Source organism: Budorcas taxicolor, chromosome 4 (assembly GCF_023091745.1).
Source record: "Budorcas taxicolor isolate Tak-1 chromosome 4, Takin1.1, whole genome shotgun sequence".
Classification (NCBI taxonomy): domain Eukaryota; kingdom Metazoa; phylum Chordata; class Mammalia; order Artiodactyla; family Bovidae; genus Budorcas; species Budorcas taxicolor.
In genome coordinates, this window is record NC_068913.1 from 56,921,091 (window position 1) to 56,938,114 (window position 17,024).

Consider the following 17,024-nt stretch of genomic DNA (forward strand, 5'->3'; position numbering starts at 1 on the left):
TTTTAGGGGAGTGAATCTACGTACATAGATATGATACTACACTAGGGGATAATGTCATTATACATCAGGCCAAATCCATGAAACATATAACACCAAGAGTGAATCCTAAAGTAAACAACAGACTTTGGGTGATAGTAAGTTGACAGTGTAGGTCTAACAATTGTGATAAATGTACCACTGTCATCTGGGGTGTCCATAGTGGAGGAAGTTGTGCATGTGTGGGGAACACACAGAAACTACTTCCTGGTCAGTTTTGCTGATAAACTAAAATGCTTAAAAAATAAAGCTTATTGATTAAAAAAAAAAAAAGTTGTGATACAAGTTACTGTTAACTTTTTAAAATTAAGAGAAAGAGCTGCATGTAAAACGTCACAGAAATATTTTTTTCTTTATTTAAATTTCCAACCACTCTCTCCCTAAATGTTTGACCCAACTGTAATTGCCCAGTAGTTGACCTATAGTATGTATTTTTGATACTCATTCTTCTTATTGTAAATTCAATATTTATCCTAACACAACAACTGTTAGTTATGATAATAAGTACTAGTAGGTTATTACAATTACATGTGAAAATTGAGTGTTTCTCAGCAATTCAGTGATTAGAAAAGGAGTAAATGGGATTCTATTTAGGCATTAAGAGTGAGACCTCTGCTAAAACACAGGCATGTTGGGGCTCAATATCTTTCTTCAGTAGAATCACTGGGATAAACACAAATACTTTATTCCTAAGGTTATTGCTAAACTAAACCTTCTGTTTCTTTTTTTAAATATTTCTCTATACAAAATTCTTCCCTTGAATGAAAAAAAGGATTGCTTTTAGGAACCTGCTGTCAACTAATGCTTTACAAATAAGCTGAAGAGCCAGAAACTTGACTGGGGATGATCCTGCTGCGCTGTTTCAAATACATTAAAGTTAATGAAAGACAAGGCCAGAGCAAGAGTAGATAGACTGATTTTCTCCATGCATCCCTACTCTGTGAATTCTCAGACTACCAGACTGTCTGTGAAGCCATAGTGATCAAGAAAGTATATTTTGGGTTGTTGGATTGCTAAAACTGTAGTTGTGGTAATCAAGAGAATCTCAAGAAAGGGGAAAGCTGAAGGTCATGGTTTTACATAGGAAAAAAGTTCAGAGTAAATGCGGACACAGTGCAAAAACAGTCACAGGGAGGAGAGATTTTATGCCTGCCATAAGGAGAAGTAATATCGTGTCCTGCAGCCCCAGGCAGAAATTCTGTAGCTTGAGGATCCTATTACTTTTTAAGTATAAAAGTATGTTACTGTTGGACAATTTTACTAGTTTAACATGTTAACTAATTTAGCAAAGCCCATATAAAACATTTCTTAAAATCTTTATTTTCTCAAGACTAGTCAAATCTAAAAACCTATGTTTTATATTTCACATAAAACATTTTCTTCCTCAAATATTTCCTGTCTTGGTTCTTTGGAAATTACAGTGATGGGGCTTCATGTGACGTTATTTTGCCTTGACTGAGAAATTAAATTCATGCATGAAGAGGCTATGAAATATTCCTGGAGGACAAGTCATCATTAATACTGCAGCTCTAAATCTCATAGAAGTGGCGCCAGTCCAGGTTCGATGCATGAGACAGGGTGCTCAGGGCTGTTGCACTGTGATGACCCTGGGGGATGAGATGGGGAGGGAGGTGGGAGGGGGGTACTGGATGGGGAACACATGTGCGCCCGTGGCTGATTCATGTCGATGTATGGCAAAAACCACTCAGTTCAGTTCAGTCGCTCAGTCGTGTCCAACCCTGTGATCCCATGAATCGCAGTACGCCAGGCCTCCCTGTCCATCACCAACTCCCGGAGTTCGCTTAGATTCACCTTCATCGAGTGAGTGATGCCATCCAGCCATCTCATCCTCTGTTATCCCCTTCTCCTCCTGCCCCCAATCCCTCCCAGCATCAGACCCTTTTCTAGTGAGTCAACTCTTCGCACGAGGTGGTCAAAGTATTGGAGTTTCACCTTTAGCATCATTCCTTCCAAAGAAATCCCAGGGCTGATCTCCTTCAGAAGGGACTGGTTGGATCTCCTTGCAGTCCAAGGGATTCTCAAGAGTCTTCTCCAACACCACAGTTCAAAAGCATCAATTCTTCGGCGCTCAGCCTTCTTCACAGTCCAACTCTCACATCCATACATGACCACAGGAAAAACCATAGCCTTGACTAGACGGACCTTAGTCAGCCAAGTAATGTCTCTGCTTTTGAATATGCTATCTAGATTGATCACAACTTTCCTTCCAAGGAGTAAGTGTCTTTTAATTTCATGGCTGCAGTCACCATCTGCAGTGATTTTGGAGCCCCCCAAAATAAAGTCTGACACTGTTTCCACTGTTTCCCCATCTATTTCCCATGAAGTGTTGGGACCGGATGCCATGATCTTTGTTTTCTGAATGCTGAGCTTTAAGCCAACTTTTTCACTCTCCACTTTCACTTTCATCAAGAGGCTTTTTAGTTCCTCTTCACTTTCTGCCATTAGGGTGGTGTCATCTGCATATCTGAGGTGATTGATATTTCTCCCGGCAATCTTGATTCCAGCTTGCGTTTCTTCCAGTCCAGCATTTCTCATGATGTACTCTGCATAGAAGTTAAATAAGCAGGGTGACCATACACAGCCTTGACGTACTCCTTTTCCTATTTGGAACCAGTCTGTTGTTCCATGTCCAGTTCTAACTGTTGCTTCCTGACCTGCATACAGATTTCTCAAAAGGCAGGTCAGGTCATCTGTTATTCCCATCTCTTTGAGAATTGTCCACAGTTTATTGTGATCCACACAGTCAAAGGATTTGGCATAGTCAATAAAGCAGAAATAGATGTGTTTCCGGAACTCTCTTGCTTTTTCAATGATGCAGCGGATGTTGGCAATTTGATTTCTGGTTCCTCTGCCTTTCCTAAAACCAGCTTGAACATTAGGAAGTTCATGGTTCACATATTGCTAAAGCCTAGCTTGGAGAATTTTGAGCATTACTTTACTAGCATGTGAGATGAGTGCAATTGTACAGTAGTTTAAGCATTCTTTGGCATTGCCTTTCTTTGGGATTAGAAGGAAAACTGACCTTTTCCAGTCCTGTGGCCACTGCTGAGTTTTCCAAATTTGCTGGCATATTGAGTGCAGCACTTTCACAGCATCATCTTTCAATATTTGAAACAGCTCAACTGGAATTCCATCACCTCCACTAGCTTTGTTTGTAGTGATGCTTTCTAAGGCCCACTTGACTTCACATTCCAGGATGTCTGGCTCTAGAAGAGTGATCATCATGATTATCCAGGTCGTGAAGATCTCTTTTGTACAGTTCTTCTGTGTATACAATTAGCTTCCAATTAAAATAAATTAATTACTTTTTTTAAAAAGGAGACTCACTGAAGATTTCTGGCTTGGAATTGTTGCTTTCTAATTGGAGACTGAGATGAAAGTAAGGATGCTGAGCCCACTAGTGTCACTCATCTTTAAGCGCTCTACTTGTTGATAGAATGTTTTATGGAAAAATAAGTAGGTGTGGGAGTGAACTTGAGTTACCATACTTGTGCATTTCACACCTATACAGTAAAAATGTCTTTGTCATCTCTTTGGGAATAAACAAAATTGACAGGGACAGATGGAAGCTTCACCTTCTTTCTCTGAGGAGGCGAATTAATACAATTAAAATGAGAGATGTGCTTACATGGACTGACTTGCTAAATAGGCTAACCTTGATATTTAAAGCATACAAGTATTTTAAAAATATAGATAAATATTTATAGAGGTTCAACATTAAAGGGAAAAATCAAATGAATCAATAAAAGTGGTAAGGGAGAGGGTCTTCACTAGGCTTCTAAATACTAGTAGACATCCATTTGAGAACATAGCTATAGCTTAATTTAATAAAGGCAACACTAAAATTTATGAAAATAGTAATACAGAATAAAAATCCCTAACAACAAGACAGAATTCAATCACCTAATAGTAACTGAAATAAAGCATTATAAAAATGCCTGCTTTAATATAGAAAATACTGTCTACTGACCACAATAATAAAGCCCTACTTGTTAATAGCAAAAATAAAAACAAAATTTTAATAAATGAATTATAGCTTCTTAAAGTGATATCTTAAAGGGCAGCATACAAAAATTCAAGTCTATTTCAGTGTCAGAAATCTGTGTATAAAGAAAAAACATGTAAAGCTGCCTTCCTTTGCACAAATGGGAACATTAAATATAAATGTCTTGGGTATTTATATAAGCTCTTCAAGTTTACAAACCACAGTATTAGGTATAAACTATGAAGTCTTAAAATATCAAAGTCAGAGGAACTGATCAGCTTTGATTGAGGTTTCTTCTTTTACTTTGCCAAGCGAGAAAGATGTACGTGGGTTCTCAATCCCATTGACATCTAGATTTTTTTTTAATAGTTACTTATAATGGAATCTCATTTATTAACTACCTCAGCAGAGAATAGATATTTTGTTTCATATAAATATATTCCACCATGTCTGATGCTGCAGGGGAAAATATAATAGACCTGCAATTTAAAAATTAAACAAAACAAATCTGAAGTACAATTCTATAAAAACACATTTTCAAATCAATTTAACTTTCTTCCATTAAGAAATATTAAATCTTATTCATGAATTTCTAAAAAAAATGGATATTTATGCTGGTGGATTATATCTTTAATGTGTACATAAAAGAAATGACTTCACTGAAAGTGATGACCATAAGTAAGTTTTTAACATCTAAATATGTTGCAATAAGTTTCTCCATCACCTGTTTAGTAAGCAATAAAACCATCTGATGCATTTGGGTTTATATATTTTTCTATTTGGGAAGACCAAAGGAAACATTGCCAGTAATTAAATGAACTTAGTACAGAAAAGTAATTTGTAGGTATATTAAGTAAAATATTGTTTATAAAAGTAGTATGATTATGAATAGAATTCATTTAATAAGCTGCTGGTAGAATTTTCTTCCTCTTTTAGATTATAATTTATTATTTCACATCAGGAGAAAAGATGTTCCCAATTCATTTCCCCTCTTATTTTTCACAATTTCCCAAATGAAATGGCTATGAAACAGAACTCAGTATTACTATTTCTCCTGTAATAGTGTACTTGGAGGAAGTTGACAGGTCTTAAATTTGTGGTGATGATGAAGATTCCATCCATCCACATATATACTAGTAAAGCCATTTTTGTGACACTGCTCTCTTTGTACTTTCCAGGTCACTGCAAACAGGACAGAAGGCTCTGAGCTATGTGCTCTGCTAAGTGGAACTATTTTGTTTACATGCACCAATGCCCCATATGTAGGAAACCACAGTGCAATCTGAGCAAGATACCAAAAGGATAGGTTCATTTTATAGTTTGGCTGCATAGCAAAAAAGACAAGGCCTCTCAGTCTCAAATGTTTAATTTGCTTAATCAAATGTTAAGAGCTATACTGCTCAATGGTCTTTATCATGTTTAGTGACCATGAAGGAAAGAATTCAGGTGATGCCTTCTCTTTATCTATTTAATAGAAGTTTTCAGTATATGATAAAACTTAGATAGACTATTCAGTGAGTTTCTTGAAATGATTTTTCAAAGATTATATTCTTTAAAAAATGTTAAAATATGGTAAAAAATATGCATCATTAGAATAACAGCTGTTTCAACCAGAAGCATCATCTGGTTGAACTTTATTTTATGCAAATAAGGAAAATGCCACTCCAAAAGAAGAATGGATTTATCCAAGTGCCTGCAAGTAGCTGTATAAAAAGCCATCTAATTCTGTGGCTGGTATTCTTTCTATTGTACTTCATTGCCTCTCTTATACAAGTTAGTTAGTTGACAATGAAATGCAATATTTGCTTTCCCGGATCTTTCATTTCTATCCTGAAGCCACATTTTCATGTAAACTGATACTTCATGGAAAAATGAACTAGTAAATAGGGTCAACTTAAACGTGTAGTTTTCTATATGGTGCATTTTGAGTAACTGAATGAGTTCACAGTCCAAAATTGATTCTCCATGTCTATTGCTTTATATGAATATATGGTCATTTTATTTGCTGTTAAATATTAAGGTATTATTGGGAAAACTCTAGTTAACATGCAAATTTGTTTATATCCCATTACAGAACATACCAAGGAATTGGTACCTAGACAGGACCCACTGCAGAGGGCAGTGAACACAGAAAAATTCTGATTGTGGAACATGGTGTCCACAGAGCTTAAACACAGGTTGGTAATTACAATCAGGAACTGTGGTAGATGACTAAGAGGAAGGGGGTGATTCAGTTAACAGAATAACGCACTGGGTATTCAATGTTAGTTGGCATAAAAGAAGAGTCCAGGAATGCTGAATAAAACTTCCACCTTGCTTCCACCCAGAGTCATCAGTGCTAGACACATATTTGCAAGCTTCTTTGAAAACATGTGTTTCAGTCCTCTCTGCCCTACTATATGGAGAGATAATTTTTAATCAAACCTTTTTTACATTGGGGAAGGAGGCTGATGAGAGAAAGGATATATATATATATATAACTGATGCACATTCTTGTACGGCAGAAACTAACACAACATTGTAAAGCAATTACCCTCAAATAAAAAAAAATAAATGAAAAGAACAGGAATTACAAAACCTATTGATATTTAACTATCCCTAACTTGATCATTTTGCAAAAATCTAAAATACAAAGGTCTGATATCCATACATTTGTCTTTAGCTTCTAATTCCTTATTACATATATGTCAACTTTGTTTCAGTTAGTTCAGTGCAGTCGTTCAGTTGTGTCCCACTCTTTGCACCCCATGGACCACAGCACAACAGGCTTCCCTGTCCATCACCAACTCACGGGGCTTGCTCAAATTCATGTCCATTGAGTCGGTGATGCCATCTAACCATCTATTACTATGTTGGCCAATGTTGGCCACTTCTCCTCCTGCCTTCAATCTTTCCCAGCATCAGGGTCTTTTCCAAGGAGTCAATTCATTGCATCAGGTGGCCAAAGTATTGGAGTTTCAGCTTCAATGTCAGTCCTTCCTATAACTATTCAGGACTGACTTCCTTTAGGATTGACTGATTTGATCTTCTTTCAGTCAAAGGGACTGTCAAGAGTCTTCTCCAACACCACGGTTCAAAAGCATCAATTCTTTGGCATTCAGCTTTCTTTATAGTCCAACTCTCACACCCATACATGACTAATGGAAAAAACATAGCTTTGACTAGACAGACCTTTGTCAGCCAAGTAATGTCTCTGCTCTTAAATATGATGCCTAGGTTGGTCATAACTTTTCTTCCAAGGAGCAAGAATCTTTTAATTTCATGCTGCAGTCACCATCTGCAGTGATTTTGGAGCCCAAGAAAATAAAGTCTTTTTGTTTCCATTGTTTCCCCATCTACTTGCCATGAAGTGATGGGATCAGATGCCATGACCTTAGTTTCTTGAATGTTGAGTTTTAAGCCAACTTTTTCGCTCTCTCCTCTTTCACTTTCATCAAGAGGCTCTTTAGTTCTTCTTCACTTTCTGCTATAAGGGTGGTGTCATCTGCATATCTGAGGTTATTGATATTTCTCCCAGCAATCTTGATTCCAGTTTGTGCTTCATCCAACCTGGCATTTTGCATGATGTACTCTGCTGTAAGTTAAGTAAACAGGGTGACAATATATAGCCTTGACGTACTCCTTTCCTGATTTAGAATCTGTCTGTTGTTCCATGCCTAGTTCTAACTGTTGCTTCTTGACCTGCATACAAATTTCTCAGGAGGCAGATCAGGTGGTGTGCCATTCCCATCTCTTGAAGAATTTTCCAGTTTTCACACAAAGGTTTTGGTGTAGTCAAAAAGCAGAAGTAATGTTTTTCTGGAATTCTCTTGCTTTTTTGATGATCCATCGGATGTTGGCAATTTGATCTCAGGTTCCTCTGCCTTTTCTAAATCCAGCTTGAACATCAGGAAGTTCACGGTTCATGTACCATTGAAGCCTGGCTTGGAGAATTTTGAGCATTATATTGCTAGAGTATGAGATGAGTACAACTGTGTGGTAGTTTGAACATTCTTTGGCATTGCCTTTCTTTGGGATTGGAATGAAAACTGACCTTTTCCAGTCCCGTGGCCACTGCTGGGTTTTCCAAATTTGCTGGCATATTGAGTGCAGCACTTTCACAACAGCATCTTTTAGGATTTGAAATAACTCAACTTCAATTCCATCCCCTCCACTAGCTTTGTTCATAGTGAAGCTTCCCAAGGCCCACTTGACATCCGATTCCAGGATGTCTGACTCTAGAGGAGTGATCATGATTATCTGGATCATGAAGATAATTTTTGTATAGTTCTGTGTATTCTTGCCACCTCTTCTAACTTCTGTTAGGTCCATACCATTTCTGTCCTTTATTGTGCCCATCTTTGCATAAAATGTTCCCTTGGTATCTCTAGTTTTCTTGAAGAAATCTCTAGTCTTTCTTTGCTTTCCTCTATTTCTTTGCACTGATCACTGAGGAAGGCTTTATTATCTCTCCTTGCTATTCTTTGGAACTCTGCATTCAGATGGGTGTATCTTTCCATTTCTCCTTTGACTTTAGCTTGTCTTCTTTTCTCAGCTATAAGGCCTCCTCAGATAACCATTTTGTCTTCATGCATTTCTTTATCTTGGGAATGATCTTGATCACTGCCTCCTATACAATGTCACAAACCTCTGTCCATAGTTCTTCAGGCACTCTATCCGATCTAGTCCCTAAAATCTATTTCTCACTTCCACTGTATAATCATAAGGGATTTGATTTAAGTCATACCTGAACGGTCTAGTGGTTTTCCCTACTTTCTTCAACTTAAGCCTGAATTTGGCAATAAGGAATTCATGATCTGAGCCACAGTCAGAGCCCCTGGTCTTGTTTTTGCTGACTGTATAGATCTTCTCTATCTTTGGCTGCAAAGAATATAATCAATCTGATTTCAGTATTGACCATCTGGTGATGTCCATGTGTAGAGTCGTCTCTTGTTGGAAGAAGGTGTTTACTAGGACCAGTGTGTTCTCTTGGCAAAACTCTGTTAGCCTTTGCACTGCTTCATTTTGTACTCCAAGGCCAAATTTGCCTGTTACTCCAGGTATCTCTTGACTTCCTACTTTTATATTCCAGTCCCCTATAATGAAAAGGACATCGTTTTGGGGGGTTAGTTCTAGAAGGTCTTATAGGTCTTCATAGAACTACTCAACTTCAGCTTCTGGGGTATTACTGGTCAGGGCATAGACTTGGATTACTGTGATATTGAATGGTTTGCCTTGGAAATGAACAGAGATCCTTCTGTTGTTTTTCAGATTGCATCCAAGTACTGTATTTTGGACTCTTTTGTTGACTATAATGGCTACTCCATTTCTTCTAAGGGATTCTTGCCCACAGTAGTAGATCTAATGGTCATCTGAATTAAATTTGCCCGTTCCAGTCCGTTTTAGTTCACTGAATCATAAAATTTAGATATTTACTCTTGCCACCTCCTGTTTGACCCACTTCCAATTTGCCTTGATTCACGGACCTAACATTCTACGTTCCTATGCAATATTGTTCTTTACAGCATCGGCCTTTACTTCCATCACCAGTCACATCCACAACTGGGTGCTGTTTTCGCTTTGGTTCCATCTCTTCATTCTTTCTGGAGTTATTTCTCCCCTCTTTTCCAGTAGCATATTGGGCATCTACTGACCTGGGGAGTTCATCTGTCAGTGTCCTACCTTTTTACCTTTTCATACTGTTCATGGGGTTCTCAAGGCAAGAATACTGAAGCGGTTTGCCATTCCCTTCTCCAGTGGACCATGTTTTGTCAGAACTCTCCATCATGACCTGTCTGTCTTGGGTGGCCCTACATGCATGGCTCATAGTTTCACTGAGTCAGACAAGACTGTAATCTACTCCTATTTCAAGACCCCTTATCTGTAAGCCTCTCTCTCTCCCTGACACCTGAATTCCATTAATACTTCACTAAGAGGCCAGAGACTATAATAAGACACCAGGACATGCATAAGGTAAAAGAAGGTCCTCCTCTTCTGATCCAAAGATATTAAGGGAAGAAAAGAGAATAATGAGGAAAGAGAGGCAGGAAATAATATGCACATGTTCTTGGTTTTGCTTTCTTGTACTGCTCTTCATTTGCTTGTGTTGAGGACAGCACCCAGAAGGTCTCTGATCTTAGAAGGAGCAGATAAAGTAGCTGTTCTGTGAGCCAGTAGGCCTGGCATGGTGTTTACTAGACCATGGGTAGGATAGAAAGTGTGGCAGAGTTTCAGTGGGTACCAGGCAATGGTAGGAGCCAAGCAAGATGAGGAAAGGGTGCCAAGCTCCTAGCATTCTAGAAGAGGTCAGACCAGATGTGTGTATATTGATACGCAAGTTCAGTCCAAGTGTTGGCAGGCTGATCAGAGCACAGGCAGATGAGGAACATCCACATGGTTGAGAAAGAGAAGGGGATTACATGGAGATGATCTCCCCCCCACACCCCCCACACACACAGCAAGGGCACAATCACTTCTCATTTCCTAGAGATGAATAAGGGGAAAGAAACAGAGGTTTGTGGAAGACGAAGCAAGTATACAAACGAAACAGAGAGAAAACTAAAGGGACCACCTAAATGACTGCCTTGGACTAAACTGTAAACTGAATTAGATTATATGTATTTTGTCTTTGTTTTTTGCTATCCAGATCATTTACATGAGTGGGGCATGCCTTCATGCATAGTCAAACTGACCATGAGTTCATTGAACCAGATTATATTCCTATTACTTAGGTAAGGAAAATAGATATTGCATTAATTTATATCTTATAGCCCCTCAATACAAACTTGGAATAATTTTGTTCCTTATAGAAGATAAGGAACAGATGTAAAGCATATTTAATTAATTCTATTTAAACTGTTTTTATTTACATAAACTTTAAAATAGGCAACCTGCTCCAGTATTCTTGCTGGGAAAATTCCATGGATAGATAAGCTGATGGGCTACTGTCCATGGGGTCTCAAAAGTCGGACACGATTTAGTGACTAAACAACAACAACAAAGATAAGAGATTCCTAAACTTTCTTAGTTCAAAGCACCTTCACAGTCTTAGTAACTTTTCTAACAAGTGATCAAAATCAAAACAAACAAAATGATAATTAAAAATAAATAACAGTTCCTTTTATTAAGTAATTAGGGCCAGCAAGTTAATAATACATTTTATACCTGAACAAAACCACTGCTATTTGGAAAAGTAATGCAAAAAATTTGAAAGAAAAAGATTTTAATTTTACTTTTAAATAACTGCAGTTACTTACTAATGAGATGTGTATGGCTGTTGAGCACTACACAGTTTCTCAAACTGTGCATTCAGACTAAATAAGGTCAATCACCCTGTTTTTCTGTTCCATATTGATTTTTAAATAGTAACTACTTTTTATCAGAGAAATTGCTGAAAACCCAACTCTGCAAAGATACGGTTTTTAAGACTTTTAATTAATTAATTTAAGTTGCAGTGTGTGGGCTTCTCATTGCAGTGGCTTCTTTTGCTGGGGAGCATGGGCTCTGGGGTTCACGGGCTTCAGTGGTTGTGGCATGTGTGCTCAGTAGTTGTGGCTCCTGGGCTTTAGAGCACAGGTTCAATCGTTTTGGTGCATTGGTTTAGTTGCTCCACGGCCTTTAGGATCTGCTTGATCAAGGATCGAACCCGTGTCCCCTGCATTGGCAGGCAGATTCTTTACCACTGCGCCACCAGTGAAGACCCAGAGATATTACTTTAATTTTTAAAACTCTAGTGTAATTTCATGCAGCTATTGTGACATACCTCAACCTAGTATTTCATACAATGTCTGATATCGGACACCATGCTGGACTGGAAGAAACACAAGCTGGAATCAAGATTGCCGGGAGAAATATCAATCACCTCAGATATGCAGATGACACCCCCTTATGGCAGAAAGTGAAGAGGAGCTAAAAAGCCTCTTGATGAAAGTGAAAGAGGAAAGTAAAAAATGTTGGCCTAAAGCTCAACATTCAGAAAACGAAGATCATGGCATCCGGTCCCACCACTTCATGGGAAATAGATGGGGAAACAGTGAAAACAGTGTCAGACTTTATTTTGGGGGGCTCCAAAATCACTGCAGATGGCTCCAAAATCACTACTCCTTGGAAGGAAAGTTGTGATCAACCTAGATAGTATATTCAAAAGCAGGGTCATTACTTTGCCAACTAAGGTCCGTCTAGTCAAGGCTATGGTTTTTCCTGTGGTCATGTATGGATGTGAGAGTTGGACTGTGAAGAAGGCTGAGCGCTGAAGAATTGATGCATTTGAACTGTGGTGTTGGAGAAGGCTCTTCAGAGTCCCTTGGACTTCAAGGAGATCCAACCAGTCCATTCTGAAGGAGATCAGTCCTGGGTGTTCTTTGGAAGGAATGATGCTAAAGCTGAAGCTCCAGTACTTTGGCCACCTCATGCAAAGAGTTGACTCATTGGAAAAGACCCTGATGCTGGGAGGGATTGGGGGCAGGAGGAGAAGGGGATGACCGAAGATGAGAGGGCTGGATGGCATCACAGACTCGATGGACGTGAGTCTGAGTGAACTCCGGGAGCTGGTGATGGACAGGGAGGCCTGGCGTGCTGCAATTCATGGAGTCGCAAAGAGTCGGACACAACTGAGTGACTGAACTGAACTGAACTGATGTTTCCCTGAAAAAGCCAATATGCCTCCATGTTGCTTCTCCAGGGCACCTTGGAGTACAGAAGCTATGTTCCTTTAGCCCACTGATTTAAATTGGATAAGAATAGCTAGATGAATATTACTTATAACATGTTTAGAACAATGTTTGGCACTCAGCAAGTACCTGGTAATCATTACCTATTATAGTAAGCTCTATGTATCTGTGGGTTCCTCACCAGCAGCTACAGAAGACTGACTGTACTATGCCATTTCATACAAAGAACTTGAGCATCCATGGAGTTTCATATCTCCCTCCACTCTCCATACCAAGGGACAGCTATTTAATTACTATTTCTAAGTAAGACTTTCTCTGATGAAAACAAGTCTATTTTAGTGACCAAGCACCTGAACTTTTGCTTCATTTCATTTACTGAAAGGTACCCCTTTCTACTCCTAGTCAATGACCTCATAGCACTTTTTCACATATCTACTGTAGCAGTTACATAGAACTGAAATGTCTTTATGTCTCAATCTAATTGCAAGCAGTTCAAGGGTAAAGAACACTCTTACTCATTCAACATCCCAAAGCCTTGCACTTTGCCTGGCATAAAAACTGCTTAATAAACATGCACTGAATGAATGAATGACCAAATGCAGAACAGCAGTTCCCTGTGGTACTGAACACTGAGTTATAAAGAACATGACTTATTTAATTATCAAATACCACTTGATATTGTAGAGGATCTTTTCTTGAAGAGTTTTGATCGTAGAATAGCAGGCCTGACTTAAAGAGGCTGGTCAATTGAAAGCAGATCATATCCAGACAAATGATTTAAGCTTCCAGGTTTAAATCATTTGAAATTTTTTCTAAATCACTAAAAAAATCAATATGGTTGGCAGAATGATCTTTATGCAGTCATGTCAAACATTAGATCTTTTCAAATCTGAGTATTAAAGAGCTTAATAAAATGTAAACCAAGTGTCAGAGAAAGTGATGACTTGACTAAATTTATTTCTGAGGTAGAATATATACTTACTATACCATCCTGCCTGAAAATACTTGTCCAACACAGATCAAGGAATTAAACCAAGGATTTTCATTTCATGCATGCTTCAAATTTTTAAGGTTTCCCCAGGCACTTAAAGTTTTTTTTTAATTAGAAAAACTTTTACTGACCTATAAAACTGTTAGTTCCAGGTGCTCAGTGATTTACCATTTTTATACATTATAAAATGATCACCACAGTAAGTCCCATTACCATTTCTTACCATACAATGTTATTAAATTGTTACTGATTGTATTTCCCAAGTTGTGTAATCTTACCTGTGGCTCATTTACTCTGTAACAGAAAGTGTTACCCCTGAATTTCCCTGACCTATTTCTCTTGTCCTCTCACACCGCCTCCCCTCCGGTAACACCTATTCTCTGTATCCATGACTCTGTTTCTGTTTTGTTATGTTTGTTCCTATGCTTTGGTTTTTAGATTCCACATGTAAGTGAAATCATACTATATGTGACTTTGTCTGACTTATTTCACTTAGCATAATGCCTTCTAGGACCATACCTGTTGTCAAAAATGGCAATATTTCATTGTTTCTTATGACTAATATTTCATTGTATTTGTCTTCCACACTTTCTTTGTCCATTCATCTATGGTTACTTCCATATCTCGGCTATTATAAATAATGCTGTAATGAATGCAGGGGTTACATATATTTTTTCAAACACTGTTTTTATTTTATTTGAATAAATACCTAGGATTTGAAGCGCTGTGCCATATGGTAGTTTCATTTTTAACTTTTTGAGGAACCTCCACACTGTTTTCCATAGTGGCTGCACCAATTTACAGTCCCACCAACAGTGCAGGAGCATTCTCTTTCCACCACCCTCACCAACACTTCTTATTGGTTGCATTTTGGATAACAGCCATTGTGACAGGTGTGAGGTGACATCTCTTTGTGGTTTTGATTTGCATTTCCCTGATGATTAGAGATGCTGAGCATCTTTTCATGAGCCTATTGGCCATCTGTATGCTTTTTTCAGAAAAATGTCTATTCAGGTCCTCTGCCCAATCTTTACCAGAATTTTTCTTTTCTTTTTTTGATGCTGAGTTGTATGAGTTCCCAGGAACTTTTAAATAGAATATCTTTGATGTTCAAATAAGTTGAATTTGACATAGTTAATAATGTCTCTTAATTTACTATTTAATAATGAAAATGTTTGAGCAGTTGAGGAATATATAGCTAAACATTGTTCAATTTATTTGGCTTTTGAAAATCTGTAAGTAAATTATACCAAAACAAATTTGTTTTTAATAAATTTTGGCAAGCAAATCTGTCACAAATTTTTTAGAAGATTTTAAGATTATATTTTAGCATAAATGTTGATATACCAAAACATTAAACTATAGCAACTTTAATTTTCAAGTGAACCTACTGTCACCAATCTTATCACTAAAACAGTGACTTCATGAAGAGACACAGATGAGGGATTTGTGGAAACAGGAACTGGAATTCTTATTTTCTAGTTTTAGACTTGCATACCACTGTATTCAGAAAATGTATGTCAATGAAGGTTATGAAGATCAAGGAATCGTCCTCACTAAAATGTTATGTCCCACAATAGAATGGAATTTCATATATACCCTCCTTTTTATATCCCTAATAATATCAGTAAGGTTCATCATTTACAGAATTCTTATTTTTCAAAGAAAGATTATTTTAATCTCAAACCAAAGTATATGAATTGTTTGAGAGTTTCCTTTAACCCTCAACTAACAATGCCCAAAGAAAATTAAATAACATAATCATGTATTGTTTCTGGGTATACAGAATTTGCAAGTTTTATACTAGTAAATTGGTGTGGTTCTCTCCTTAAATTGCTAAGCATTGTTCACGTATCCTAGAAAATGAATAAAACAATGAACTCAAAACAATAACTAATGTAGACTTTAAAATATTACCATGAACATAGTATTCTACCAAGTGTATGTTTATTCTGATTTAATATTAAACTGTTACGAAAATAGCAATTTTCTAAACATTTATAAATCTAGTTTCTTTAATCAAATGCCTCCTAATTTTTTTTGTTTTCCATTTGTTTTTTAAAAAAAAGTTATTAAAGGGCATGCTTTGCTTTAAAATTTTTTCAATGAATATACAGAATTATGATTCAAAATTTTAATCAGTAAACATATGGCTAAAATTAGTCATTTCAACAGGATAAATGCCTTTGTGCTCACTGGGAAAATGCACTATATTATTTATAAGTAATGATATGTTAATACTGGGCTTCCCAGGTGGTGCAGTGGTAAAGAATCTGCCTACCAGTATAGGAGACTCAAGAGACATGGGTTCTATCCCTCTTTTGGGAAGATCTCCTGGAGAAGGAAATGGCAACCCGCTCCAGTACTCTTGCCTGAAAAATTCCATGGACAGAGAAACCTGGAGGGCTACAGTCCATGGAGTCACAAAGAGTCAGACATGACTGAGCATGCATGCACAAGCATTAATACTGTAAATTTAAGTATTCATTCATACTGTAGTGGATAATGTCATTAGTAACCTTAAATGTTCATCTGCTTTATTGCCTTGCATTAAAAAAAGCCTATAAGCATGCATACTGTCACTTCAGTCCTGTCCAACTCTCCCACTCTATGGACTGTAGCCTGCCAGGCTCCTCTGTCCATGGGATTTTCCAGGCAAGAATATTGGAGCGAGTTGCCATGTCCTCCTCAAGGGTATCTGCCTGACTCAGAGTCTTGACACTGACCCCAACCCATCTTCCCAAACCTGAGTCTCCTGTGTCTCCCTCATTGCAGGCAGATTCTTTACCACTGAGCCACTGGCAAAGCCCCAGTTATAGTCCATAGGGTCACAAATGAGTCGGACATGACTTAGCTAAATAACAACACCAACATTAAAACTGAATCATTAGTTTATGAAGTGACTGGACAATAAAATACATGGTATAAAATAATCATTCCTCAGAGCTTTTTTCATTATATAGCTAACTGCCAGGAATGAGCTGTAGGTGAAACTGGCCTAATTCAGTTCTGGAAAAACTGAAAATCACAGAGCCCTCTGACTTCTACTTACTGAAGAAAGTCCTTAAAACCTCACAATCACACAACCCTTATAAGTCATGTTAGAAAGAGGTAGAACTGATATTCCAACCTGAGTACACCTGGGAGCTGGTAGTCATTTCAGGCTATCTCCAGTTGTAGAGATCTGCTAACTACAGTTACTCATTTCCAGGACAGAATGAAAAAAAATATTTTTATCTCTGACATGAGGAATGGGATTGTACTTTACCCGAAAAACTGTGTGGTTGCTATCCTCCCAACATAGTGAGAGTAGAATGAGTAATTTTGATAGCTAGATTTCATG